We start from the raw sequence: 14731 nt of genomic DNA, 5'->3' as shown, positions 1-14731 counted from the left end.
ACAGTGACCACAGTTGTGTCAATGCCCTGTATTAACTCCCAACCTTTGTGCATTTACTGTCAATGCAGAAGACTGGATTTATTAGTAGATTCATAATACAGAGTCCAACAGCATGCCGAATTTGCGTGGATGGAGAGGATACTTCACAGGATCAGAAAAAGCTGCTGAAAGTTGCAAACTCGGGATATCTTCAAAGGTGTTGTCTCAAAGTTGGCACCTGTTATTAAGGGCCCCATCACCCAGGGCATGCACTATTCTCACTGCTACTATCAAGGAGGTGGTATAGGAACCACTCAACATATTAGAAACAACTTCTTCCCCACTCTCATTAAATTTCTGAACAGACAATGAACCAGTTCAAACTACCTCACTACTTTTATATTTTGCACAATTTATTTAATGTTTTATTTTAATAAAGTAAATATATTTACTGTAATTTAGTTTTTTTATGACACATTGCAATACGCTGCTGCTGCAAGACACCATATTTCACAACATATGGTAGTGATATTAAACCCAATTCTGATTTTCTAAAGTGGCGGTGGAGAATGGCTTCTCCAGTCCTGTGCCAACTGATAGGGATTGTATGGGATTGAAGAGTACAAGCACACAGGTAGAGGGGTTGGTGAAGAAAGGTGTTTGCATACTGATCAGAGCATTGAATATGGAAGTTGGAATGTCATATTGCAGTTGTACAAGATGTTGGTGAGGCTGCACTTGCAGTATTACCTTTAGTTTTAGCCACCCTGCTATAGGAATGATGCCATTAATCCAAAAAGAGTACAGTAAAGATTTATGAGGATGTTGCCAGGACTCGAGGGACTGGATTGTAGGGAGGGGTTGGGCAGGATTGGACTTTCTTCCTTGGAGTATAACAGACTGATAAGTATTCTTGCAGGGGTGGTGAATCAAGAACTAGAGGGCACAGGTTTTAAGGTGAGTGTTGAAAAATTTCACTAGAATCTGGGTGGCAACCTTTTTCACCCGAAGGGCAGTCTGTATATGGAAAGAATTGCTGGAGGAAATGGTTGAGGCTGATGCAGTAACAAGACTTAAAACACATTTGTACAGGTAATAGATAAGAAAGGTTGAGAGGAATGTAGATCAAACATGGGTAACTGGGACTAGCTTAGAAAGGCTTCATTGGTATGGACAGGTTGAGGTGATGGTCCTTTCTCCATGCTGTACGACTGTGTGACTCTTGCCCCAGAATATTCTGTGCCTTTGTGATTTGAATGCTCATATAGGCACTTCAATGCTGTCACTAACCCCTCTTCAGCCACTCGATCAGGTAATGCACTCCATGTGATTACCACACCCTGAGTGAAGAAAATCCTTCATATATCCCCTCTGAATTTCTTCTCCCTTTCCCTCAGTTCTGTGCCCTCAAGTTTTATCTCCCTCAGATATTGGGACAGGTTTTCTGCTGAGTCTGATGTGCCATTTCACCATGGCTAATCCATTTCCCTCTCGACTCCATTTCTTGCCTTCTCCCTGTGCCTTTAATGCCCTGACTAACAAACAACCTATTAAACTCTACATATGCTCAGTGACCTGACCTCCACAGCCACATGTGGTAACTAATTCCACAAATTTGCCACGCTCTGACTAAAGTAATTTCTCTGCACCTCTTTTCTAAATGGACGTCCTTCAATCTTGAAGTCGTGCCCTCTTACCCTGGACTCCCCTACCATGGGAAATAACTTCACCATATCTAATCTGTTCAGGCCTTTTAACATTTGGAATGTTTTAGTGAGATCCCCCCCTCATTCTGAACTCCAGGGAATACAGCCCAAGAGCTGCCAGATATTCCTCATACAGTAACCCTTTCATTCCTGGAATCATTCTCATGGAATCTTCTCTGAACCCTCTCCAATATCAGTATACCCTTTCTAAAATACGGAGCCCAACTCTGCACACAATACTCCAAGTGTGGTCTCACAAGTGCCTTATAGAGCCTCAACATCACATTCCTGCTGTTATATTCAATACTTCTAGAAATGAATGCCAGCATTGCATTTCCCTTTTTCACCACCGACTCAACCTGGAGGTTAAACTTTAGGGTATCCTGCACAAAGACTCCCAAGTCCCTTTGCATCTCTGCATTTTGAATTCTCTTCCCCATCTAAATAATAGTCTGCCCGTTTATTTCTTCCACCAAAGTGCATGAATGTACACTTCCCAACATTGTAGTTCATTTGCCACTTCTTTGCCCATTCCCCTAAACTATCTAAGTCTCTCTGCAAACTCTCTGTTTCCTCAACACTACCCACTCCTCCACCTATCTTTGTATCATCGGCAAATTTAACCACAAATCCGTTAATCCCATCGTCCAAATCATTGACATACATTGTAGAAAGCAGCTGTCCCAACACAGTCCCCTGTGGAACTCCACTGGTAACCGGCAGCCATCTAGAATAGGATCCCTTTATTCCCACTGTGTTTTCTGCTGATCAGCCAATGCTCCACCCATGCTAGTAACTTCCCTGTAATTCCATGGGCTCTTGTCTTGCTAAGCAGCCTCATAAACGGCACCTTGCTAAAGGCCTTCCAAATATACCAGATCCACTGCATTTATCCTACTTGTATTCCTCCTTATTTTTGTTCTAAATGGACGTTCCTCTTTTCTGACTCTGTGCTCTCTGGTCCTAGACTCATGCACTATAGGGAACATCCTCTCCATATCCACTCAATCAAGGCCTTTCAAAATTGGATAGGTTTAAATGAGATGGTTTAAATTACAGTGAGTAAAGCCCAGAGCCATCAATCGCTTCTCCTATGATAAACATTTCATTCCCAGAATCATTCTCGTGAACCACCTCTGAACCCTCTCTAAAGACAACATGTGGTTTCTTAAATAAGGGGCTCAAAGCTGCTCATAATACTGCAAGTGAGGCCTTGGCAATGCCTCATGAAGCCGAGCACTGCATCCTTGCTTTTATATTCCAGTCCCCTCGACCTTCCTCATCTCCAACTCAAACCGCAAATGACCTTTTAGGAAGTACTCACAAGTCCCTTTTTTCCCCATTTAGAGAATAGTCTATGCTTCTATTTCTTGAACAAAAATGCATGACCACACACTTCCCGACCTTATATTCCATCTGCCTCTTCTTTGCCCAATCTGTTAATCTAAGTCCTTTTGTAGCCTTGTTACTTCCTCAAAACTACCTGCTCCTTGTCTATTTTATTATTGTTTGCAAACTTGGCTACAAAGTCATCAATTCCATCAACCAAATCAAATACATACAACATAAAAAGAAACGGTCCCAACACCAAAATCTGCAGTGTACTAGTAGTTACCGGCAACATTTGTTACCACTCTTTGCCTCCTGCTAAGCAGTCAGTGTTCTACCCATACATCATTCCTATAATACCCTGGGCTCTTATCTTGTTCGGCAGCCTGATGTGGCACCTTGTCATAGGCCTTCTGAAGATCCAAGTATACGACATCAACCAGTTTTCCTTTGTCTATCCTGCTTTTTATTTCCTCAGAATTCCAACGTATTTGTCAGGCAAGATTTTCCCTTAAGGATACGATGCTGACTTTGGCCTGTTTTATCATGTGCCTCCAAGTACCCCCGAAACCACAACCTTGGCGATCAACTTGAGCATTTTCCCAACCACTGAGATCAGGCTAATCAGCCTATAAACTGCATTTCTCTTACAAGAAGCTGAGAGTCTCAGGTATGATCGATTTGACTCAGAAAGATGGCATTCAATCAGTCATAATGTGCTGCCTTTCTACCACTGGGACATCCTGGTTGCATGAACCACGGGAGGTTCATTCACCACATCGGTATTGCTGAGGAAGTGTCGCCAGAGGCACAGAAGAAAAGCCAGCGTCTTGCTTAGGTCAAGGCTGTGCGCAAATCTGCTGCTGCTCCTTACCATACTCCCAGGCAACAAGTGTGTGAGCTGAGAGCTAGAATCTCCTACCAATGGGAAACAGAACATTGTAACATCTTATGCTTTACCTGGTTGTTGGAGGAAATATCAGACCAAGCCATCAAACCAGTCAGGTTCTGTGTGTTCTGAGCGGACAGGTCTAAAGACCTCTCTGGGAAAAGTAAAGGTGGGGGAGGATGATTCATGGTGAACAATGCTTTGTGTGACCCAGATAGCAAGCGCACCCTCATATCCTTTTGCTTCCCAGATCTGGAGTACCTTATGCTGCTATATTGATCTTTCTGGCCGCCTAGAGAATTTGCCTACAACTCATCCTGCCACAGACCAATACCAACCTGGCTCTCAATAAGCTTTGCAAAACCATCAACATCCATGAAAGCACACAACCAGAGGCTGCTTTCATCATCACTGGAGACTTTAACCAAGTGTCACTTACTAGAGCTTACGGGAATTTCTGCCAACACATCGAGGTGAGCACATGGGGAGGAAGCATACTCCCATTGCTAATCTCCCTTCTGCATAGCCTACAAAGCATTTCTCCATCCTACGTTTTTTGAAAGTCTGACATTCCTCCATCTTGGTCTTGCCTACCTACAGGTGGAAACTGAAACAGGAAGTGGCTGTAGTAAAATCTATCCACTGCTGGTCTTACCATTCAGACTCAATGTTACAAGACTGAGAACATCTCTGAATACACGGAAGTGGTCACATGCTTCATTTGGAAGTGCATTGAAGACATTGTTCCCCAAAAATCGGTTGAGGTCTACCCAAACCAGAAGCCTTGGATAAATAGTTCAGTGCATGTTGCTGTCAGTGCAAGGGATAAAGCCATCTCCTCTGGAGACCAACAGGAGCTCAAGAGATGCCACTATGATTTACTTCGAGCAATCAAGGTGGCAAAACGGCAACATGGACAAAATCCAGTCACAACTCTGCAACAGTGACGCACGCAGGATATGGCAAGAACTGCATACAATTGCTGACTTCATGAGGAAATGCAACAGCACAGCCAGCATTGCTGCCTTGCTCCTGGATGAGCCAAATGTATTTTGTGCTTGATTCAAGGTTGATGGGACTGAACCCAAGACCTGCACCTTGGTCTCCGAGGCTGAGGTACATAGAACATTCTAATGTGTCAACAGCCGCAAGGCAGTGGGTCCGGACGGTATCCTAGGGCACGTCCTCAAAGTATGAGCTGAACAGCTGACTGGTGTGTTGCAGATATTTTTAATCTCTGCCTCTCCCATTGTGTAGTGCCCTCCAGTTTCAAATTGTCCATCATTGTCCCTGTACCTAAGAAAACCAAGGTAGCATGCCTGAACGATTAGTATCCTGTTGCACTCTCCTCAATTATAAGCAAATGCTTTGAGAGGTTGGTTAAGGCCTACATCTGCAGCATACTACCAACTACACTGGACGCCTTACACTTCACCTACAGGCGGAACCAGTCTACTGATGATGCCATAACCACAGCACTGCACGCCGTCCTCACTCACGTGGAGAATAGGGATGCATATGTTAGAATGCTGTTCCTGGACTACAGTTCAGTATTTAACACCATAATTCCCTCCAAACTTCACAGGAAGCTCAGAGACCTTGGCCTGCACCCTGTCCTGTGCAGGTGGATCCTAGACTTCCTATAGGATCACTAGCAGTTGGTAAGGATGGTAAGTCACCTCTGCCTCTCTGACCCTCAACACTGGTGCCCACCAGGATTGTGTTCTGAGTTCCCTTCTCTACTCTGTTTACACCCACGATTGCACTGCTACATACAGCTCCAATCTGCTGATCAGATTTGCAGATGACATGACTTTGAATGGCCTTATTTCTAACAGTGATGAGAAAGCCTACAGAGGAGAGGGTGACGCCCTGACACAGTGGTGCTAGGGTAACGACCTCTCCTTCAATGTCCCAAAAACAAAGGAGCTGATTGTGGATTACAGGAGGAACGGAGATAGGATCACCCCAATCAGAACCAATGGGTCTGTAGTTGAGAGGGTGAGTAGTTCCAAATTTCTTGGTATACACCTCACCAATGATCTCACCTGGGCTGTACACGCTGGCTTTGTGGCAAAAAAAGCACAGCAGCATCTCTTCTGCCTTAGGCAACTGAAGAAGTTTGGCAAAGGCCCCCAAATCCTCAAGACCTTCTACAGAGGCACTATTGAGAGCATACTGATTGGCCTTATCACTGCCTAATACAGGAACTGCACCATACTTGATTGCTGGGCACTGGAGAGAGTGGTACAAACAGCCCGGCGCAACTGTGGATGTGAACTTCCCTCCATTGAAGACATTTATAGCAGAAGGTGCAGGAAAAAGGACTGGAGGATCATTGGGGACATCAGTCAGCCCAACCATAAACTGTTTCAGCTGCTTCTGTCTGGCATACAGTACCACAACAGTAAAGCCAGTACAAACAGGCTATGAGACAGCTTCTTTCTACAAGCCATTAGACTTGTAAATTAAATTAAATTGTGACGGAGTCATAATGCAAAGATTTTTTACTCCCTCACGTTGTGGGATGGAGGTAAGATTTAAATAAATTTTAAATTTCTTTTCTTCTGCCTCCCCCTCTTAAAGAGTGGAGTGACTTTTGCAATTTTCAAGTCATCCAAATCCATTCTGGAATCTAGTGATTCTTGAAAGATCATTACTAATACCTCCACAATCTCTTCAGCCATGTCTTTCAGAACCCTGGGGTGTACACCATCTGGTCCAGGTGACAAATCTACTTTCAGTTTCCCAAGCAGCTCCTTAGTAATAGCAGCTGTTACTTTAGTTTATATATAATTCCAGCTGAGGTCTGACCATTGCTTCTGTAAAATTGGAGCAAAACTTCTGTATTCCTGTATTTTGTTCCCTGACTCATTGACAGTTTTCCTGTGCCATTCTTCCACATTATTTGCTATCTTGCTGCCTGCACAGATCTTTGGATTTGTCAGAATCAGCTGTATTTTCATTGACATCTGTCATGAAAATAGTTGTTTTGTGGCAGTAGTGCAATACATAAAGACTTTTAGTTGCAGTTGGAAATATATAAAAAAGAAATGCAAAAAAGAGCAAAATAATGTGATGTTCATGGATAGTTTAGAAATCTGATGGTCTTCAGACTTCTGTACCACCACCTTGATGGTAGTAACAAGAAGAGGACATTACCTGGATGGTGAAGGTCCATACTGATGGATGCAGCATTCTTGAGTTATTGCCTTTTGAAGATATCCTTGATGATGGGGAAGTTAGTGCCCATGATAGAGCTGGCTGTGTTCTCTGGCTTTTTCTGATTCTGTGCATTGGAGCCTTCATACCAGGTGGTTGTGCAACTAGTCAGAATGCTCTCCATGGCACTGTACATCTGTAGAACTTTGGTAGAGTCTTTGGTAACATTTCAAATCTCACACTGTTAGTGAAGTATAGTCATTTGCATATGTACTTCATACGTACATCAGTATGTTAGGCGCAGGGTAGATCCTCTGAGATTTTGATACCCAAGAACATGAAAATGCTCACTTTTCCACTGCTGACCCCTCAAAGAGGACTGATGTATGTTCCCTTAACTTCCCCTTTAGACCCAGGATCAATTCCTTGGTTTTACTGACATTGAGTGCAAGCTGGTTGTTGCGACACCATTCAACCAGTCTATTTATGTCACTCTTTTACACCTCTTTGTCACCATCTGAGATTGTCCTCCACCTCCTGTTCCTCAGTACTCCCAAACACCCAACGATTCATGGTGTTATTAGAACTCCAGAAATCTGTTTACTGATATTTGTCTGCAATAAACTCCTTCTGTCTTTTATTTGGTCCATTTAACCAACATATCGATATCTCTCTGCAGCCTAAGATTACCTTTCACACTATCAACAACACCACCTGTCTTTGTATCGTAGTTTGATTTCTTTGGCATAAAGGATGCATCTAACCACCTTGAATATATTTAATCACTTGACATCTACTGTCTTCTATGTTTGAGAATTCTACAGGTTCAGCACAAAGGCCATCATGGTTCTGGACTGTCTAAATAATGGAAGTCTCCTATGTACCTATCTGTATCAGTCCTTCAGAATGAACTGTTAGCCAGCGTTGAAGCCCATCGATCAAATTGTTTATTGATTTGGCTGTGAAATTGGCTGAAAGGAAAGAGACAAATCAATAAATAGCCTTAGTTACAAGTTCACAATCTCATCTTGTGCAACTGTGAAGAGGAAGACTTATCTTCAGAAAATGTGTAATGATAACCAATATTAAGAAAAATCAGTAAGACTGCTAACTACAGAGATATATCCTTCCTATTTGCCACAGGCATAGTTGTCTTTATGGTTCTCAACTAACACCTCTAAGTAACTAAAGAACTGCTCTCTGAATTGCAGTGTGGATTCCCTCCATCAAGAGGACAGTGAATGAGATTTTCACAGCGTGGGATAGCACTAATGACGTAGGACTAGTTGTCAAGCTTTGATAGTCTCCGCTGGGTGTCTGTTTATCCTCTGGTATTAGCATATCTGATTCAGACAAATTAGCCTGCATGTTTTTCTCAGGCCTCCAGTTTGCCATATTCTTATGATCTCGGGTGTGGTGTGTTAAGTCTGCTGTGGCCTTCAACCTCATTGTTTTCAGTGGCATGCGAGCTGCTTTCATTTCTTTTCCTGCACTTTTTTTTCCACTGTGGTTCAAGCAGCCTTTCTATTTTAAAAAAAGAGAATCATTCAATAAATCCTTAATATAATATAAATTAGTTTGGTGAACTTTCAATGCAAATAGAAATAATTACCGGTAGGCTTTAACTGAGACGTGACTATGTGTAGACATAGGGCAATTGAGGATTTTTGTGTCTTGGCCTGTTATTTTTTTCATTGACATTCTGAATCTTTGCTGTTCTGTGAAAGGGCTTAACATCAGATATTGGAACATTAATTGCAGTCACTGTTTATAGGCAATTCATCTGTAGGTATACTGGCTAATCCTCTCCAATCCAATGAATACATGAAAGAACTCAAATTACAATAAAACTCTTAATTTCTCAATGTTCAGAGACCGTGATAGTCTGGCATCTAGAATGTGAGTCGAGAATTTAAAATTCAAATTGGTTTTGAATTCTAAACAGTGTAAAGTTTGGAATACAAGACCAAAACTGATTGTAGACTTCAGAAAGGATAAGACGAGGGAACAGACACCTGTCCTCATATGATAGAGGGATAAGATGTGGAAAGAGTGAGCAATTTCAAGTTCCTGAGCGTCAATATCTCTGACGATCTATCCTTGGCCCAGCATACTGATGCAGCTACATGAAGGCACCACAGCAGCTCTATTTCATTCGGAGTTTGAGGAGATTTGGTATATCACCAAAGGCACTTGTTAGTTTCTACAGATGTACTGTGGAAAGCATCCTAACTGGCTGCATCACCTTCTGGCTTGGGAGGGGGGTGCTGGTGCTACTACAGGGGATCAAAGTAAGCCACAGAATTGTAAACTTAGCTGGATCCTGGGCACTAACCTCTGCAGTATCCAGGACATCTGTAAAGAGTGGTACCTCAAAAAGGAGGCATCCATCATTAAGGACCCCCATCACCCAGGACATGCTCTCTTTTCAATACTACTGTCAGGAAGGAAGTACAGGAGCCTGACAGCACACACTCAAAGTTTCAGGAACAACTTCTTCCACTCAGCCATCTGATTCCTGAATGGACATTGAACCCATGACTACTACCTCAATTTTTAAATTTTTGCAGTACTTATTTAACTATTTATGATTTGGGATTCAACCAAATAAAAACCTCATGATATTCCAATTTAATAAACCTTGATTTGAGTGAAAGCTGTGTATCACTTTTCCTCCTTAGAGTCATTCATCTGCATAAATAATTTCTTGCAACAGAAACTCTCCTTCCAACGGCACCTTGCAGCATTTTCCCTTCTCGCCATTGTCGCCGGTGATTTTAACCACGCGAACCTTAAGTCAATGCTCCCCAGATTCCATCAGTATTTGGACTTTGCAACGGGGGGGGGAGAACGCATTGGGCCTGGTTTACACAAACATCCCCGACGTGTACTGGGCGGAGCCCCGCCCCCACCTCGGTTACTCAGACCACATTTCTGTAATGCTAATCCCAGCATACAGACCGCTCGTCAGGCGCTCCAGACCAGTTCAGAAGCAGGTGAAAACCTGGCCAGCAGGAGCCATTTCTGCTCTTCAAAACTGCTTTGAGCACACTGACTGGCGCATGTTCAGGGAGGCTGCAATTGATGGTGACTCTACCAATTTAGAGGAGTACACGGCATCAGTGACCAGCTACATCAGCAGGTGCATTGATGATGTTACTCCGTCCAAGACCATCACTATACGCGCTAACCAGAAGCCATGGATGACCGCGGAGGTATGTGCACTGCTAAGGACCTGTGACTCTGCCTTCAGAGCAAGCGACAAGGCAGCACTAACAACAGCAAGGGCCAAACTCTCCCAAGCCATCAGAGGGGCAAAGCGTGCACACGCACAGCTAATTCACAGCCACTTCCAGGACAGCGGCGACACACGGCGGATGTGGAAAGGCATCCAGGACATCACCAATTACAGGACAACATCACCTGACTGTGCGGGTGATGCCTCCCTCCCAGACGCGCTGAATAACTTCTACTCCCGTTTTGAGGTGGAAAATGACACGGCGGCGAGGAAGTCCACCCCTCCTACAAATGACCAGGTGCTGTGTCTCACCGTGGCCAATGTGAGAAGAACCCTGTGCAGGGTCAACCCACAGAAGGCTGCTGGACCAAACAACATTCCTGGTAGAGTGCTCAGAGGATGTGCAGACCAGCTAGCAGATGTTCTCACCGACATCTTCAACATCTCCCTGAGCAGTGCCACTGTTCCAACGTGCTTCAAGGCCGCCACCGTCATCCCCATGCCGAAGAAGTCTTCAGTGTCCTGCCTAAATGACTACCGTCCCGTTGCACTCACATCCATCATCATGAAGTGTTTCGAGAGGCTCGTCATGAGGCATATCAAGACCCTGCTGCCCCCTCACTGGACCCCCTGCAGTTTGCATACTGTCCCAACTGCTCAACAGACGACACCATTGCCATCACCCTCCACCTGGCCTTAACCCACCTGGACAAAAAAGACACATACATTCGAATGCTGTTCATAGACTTCAGTTCAGCATTCAACACAATTATCCCTCAGAAACTGATTGGAAAGCTGAGCCTACTGGGCCTGAACACCTCCATCTGCAACTGGATCCTAGACTTCCTGACTGGGAGACCTCAGTCAGTCTGGATTGGGAGCAGCATCTCCAACACCATCACACTGAGCATGGGGGGCCCCCCAGGGCTGTGTACTCAGTCCACTGCTGTTCACTCTGCTGATCCACGACTGTGCTGCAACACACAGCTCGAACCACATCATCAAGTTGGCCGATGATACGACCATGGTGGGTCTTATCAACAAGAACGACGAGTCAGCTTACTGAGAGGTGGTGCAGTGGCTAACAAACTGGTGCAGAGCCAACAACCTTTCTCTGAATGTGAACAAAACAAAAGAGATGGTTGTTGACTTCAGGAGTTAACGGAGCGACCACTCCCCGCTGAACATCGACGGCTCCTTGGTAGAGATCATTAAGAGCACCAAATTTCTTGGTGTTCACCTGGCAGAGAATCTCACCTGGTCCCTCAACACCAGCTTCATAACAAAGAGAGCAAGGCAGCATCTCTACTTTCTGCGAAGGCTGAGGAAAGTCCATCTCCCACCTCCCCATCCTCATCACATTCTACAGGAGTTGTATTGAGAGTATCCTGAGCAGCTGCATCACTGCCTGGTTTGGAAATTGTACCATCTCAGATCGCAAGACCCTGCAGCGGATAGTGAGGTCAGCTGAGAAGATCATCGAGGTCTCTCTTCCCGCCATTACAGACATTTACACTACATGCTGCATCCGCAAAGCAAACAGCATTATGAAGGACCCCACACACCCCTCATACAATCTCTTCTCCCTCCTGCCGTCTGGGAAGAGGCACCGAAGCATTTGGGCTCTCACGACCAGACTATGTAACAGTTTCTTCCCCCAGGCTATCAGACTCCTCAATACCCAGAGCCTGGACTGACACCTTACTGCCCTACTGTCTTGTTTATTATTTATTATAATGCCTGCACTGTTTTGTGTACCTTATGCAGTTCTGGGTAGGTCTATAGTCTAGTGTTTTTTTTTCTGTGTTGTTTTTTACTTTGTTTAATCTAGTTTTTGTACCGTGTCATGTAACACCATTGTCCTGGAAAAACGTTGTCTCATTTTTACTATGTACTATACCAGCAGTTATGGTCGAAATGACAATAAAAGTGACGACTTGGCTTCAGTCCTGCTCTGCAGCTTCTGTCAAAAGACCCCAAACCAGACTACTGTCCTTCAGAAAACTTTTCCCCACCACTCTCTAGAACCTTCTTTCACATCCCACAATCCTGATTGGCTGACTCACATTCCTAAGCTGGATAATGTGTGTCCTTTTCTTAACCAAAGCCAAAACACGCTTTCCAGCATGGCACACTGCTTTTGCAGAAAACTTGCTAATATAAACTACCTCACAGCATAGCATTGGAAATCTTAACCACTTTTCCCCCCACCAAAAATAGTCATGTCCTCATGACTTTGGAACTTATTAAACCATTATTAATATCATAGTATTCAAATGAATTTCTTGATTTCAGGCCCCCCCCCCCCCAATCCATTTGTAAATGGAAGTAACACATCACACTTTAGGGATGGATGCAACCTTCTGTGTTCCCTGGTGTATTCTAACCTATCTGGGGGTTTTCTGACTTTCTGACCTCCTTGTCTCATCATTAGCTTCTTCAGCCTTAGGCACTTCTTGTGATCTTCTGATCTTCTAGAGGAGGCTTCCCCCATGTCTATCACTCATATCTCCTGGTGGTTCAGGTCCCCCTGCTCCATGACTGAACTTAGCCTCACTTCAGTTTAAGCAGGTGCTGCTGAACATCTTCAACCTCCGCTAGTGCTAACTGGTGAGACCTCTCTCAGAAAGGTGTGTCTTCTGTCATTGTAATAGTGTGGCACATACCCTTGGAGCAATGAACAGCAAACTCAAAAGACACCTTTGCATTCTAATATCTTCTCAGTTAATCTCCTTTTCCATTCCTTGTGTATCAGTGAATCACCAAAGTTGAATGACTTTAATGTCAACTTCCTCAATGGAGGAGAATCATATTCTTCTTTCCCATTGGGTGTGGGCTTAACTCCAGAGAACATTCCCAGCCTACGATAACTTTGGCATTAAATCAGCCAGTGAAGTAATAGCCGAAACCAACTCAGGATTTCCATCAACCATTGAAGGACCTTTCATATCCGACAACTCTTTCCCCTCATTTTGCAGAAATGAGAACAACTTGTCTTTAAAGTCTTCACCCTCAGCTGCATGCCATCCTTCTCTAAAAATATGGACCGCCTGTGGCCCTGCCTGTTAAGGCAGTGCTTCAGTTACGTCACTGCTAATCTGGACTAACACAACATCCTTACCAGGTGATTGATCAAAGCACCATTCAATCAGCATAACATTCCCAATGCTTTTACACAATTTGACACTCTCCATAGCAGTTCATTGGGAATTTGGACTTCCACCCTGCTCAGAATGCAAGCATTATTTGTAGATAACCTCTTTAAATATCACCAACACTTTATCCCTGTGGCTTCCAGAATAAAGTACCTTAATCATTTTCCCCGACACTAGTTTAAACCACTTAATCAATCCTAAAACAGCATTCAAAAAACAAATGTCTCTCCACTTTTTAAGAAGGGAGGAAAGCGAAGGAAAGCAAATTATATGCTAGTTAGTCTAACCTCAGTGGTTGGGAAAGTGTTGGAGTCTATTGTTAAGGATGAGGTTTTGGGGTACTTGGAGACTAACGATAAAATAAGTCAATGTCAGCATGGTTTATGTAAAGGGAAATCTTGCCTGACAAATCTGTTGGAGTTCTTTGAGGAAGTAAGAGACGGTGGACAAAGGAGAGGCAGTGGATGTCATTTACTTGGATTTTCAGAAAGCATTTGATAAGGTGCCATACATGAGATTGCTAAACAAGATAAAATCCTTTGGCATTACAGGAAGGATTCTGACATGGATGGAGGAGTGGCTGACAGGCTGGAGGCAGACAGTGGGAATAAAGGGGGCCTTTTCTGGTTGGCTGCCAGTGACTAATGGTGTTCTTAAGGGGTCAGTATTGGGACCGCTTCTTTTCACATTGTTTGTCAGTGATTTGGATATTGGAATTGATGGCTTTGTGACAAAGTTTGCGGATGATAGGAAGATAGGTGGAGGAGTAGGGCGTGCTGAGGAAGCAATGCGATTGCAGCAGGACAAACAAATTGGAAGCATGGGGAAAAAAGTGGCAGATAGAATACAGTGTTGGGAAATGTACAATAATACATTCTGATAAAAGGAACAATAATGCAGATTATCTAAATGGGGAGAAGGTTCAAATGTCAGATGTGCAGAGAGACTTGGGAGTCGTCGTACAAGACTCCCAGAAGGTTAATTTACAGGTTGAGTCTATGGTGAAAAAGGCAAATGCAATGCTGGCATTTATTTTAAGGGGAATAGAATATAAAAGCAAGGAGATAATGCTGAGGCTTCATAAGGAACTAGTCAGGCCACACTTGGAGTATTGTCAGTGTTTTAGGCTCCATATCTCAGGAAGGATGTGTTGTCATTGGAGAGAATCTAAAGGAAGTTCATGAGAATGATTCTTACAATGAAGGGGTTTGCATGAGTGTTTGGCAGCTTAGGGGCTGTACATACTGGAATTTAGCAGAATGTGGTGGGGGGG

The 14731-nt window shown here is 43.8% G+C and overlaps 1 protein-coding gene across 36 annotated transcripts in view; it reads left to right on the top strand.

The window, feature by feature from the left end:
- Nucleotides 1–14731, top strand: part of clasp2 (cytoplasmic linker associated protein 2) — a 380510-nt gene that overhangs the window by 84904 nt on the left and 280875 nt on the right. The gene's annotated exons all lie outside the window — the stretch shown is intronic.

Source organism: Hemitrygon akajei, chromosome 1, assembly GCF_048418815.1.
Source record: "Hemitrygon akajei chromosome 1, sHemAka1.3, whole genome shotgun sequence".
Lineage (NCBI taxonomy): Eukaryota > Metazoa > Chordata > Chondrichthyes > Myliobatiformes > Dasyatidae > Hemitrygon > Hemitrygon akajei.
The sequence above is the reverse complement of the archived record's forward strand: the minus strand, read 5'-3'. Positions and strand labels throughout refer to the sequence as shown.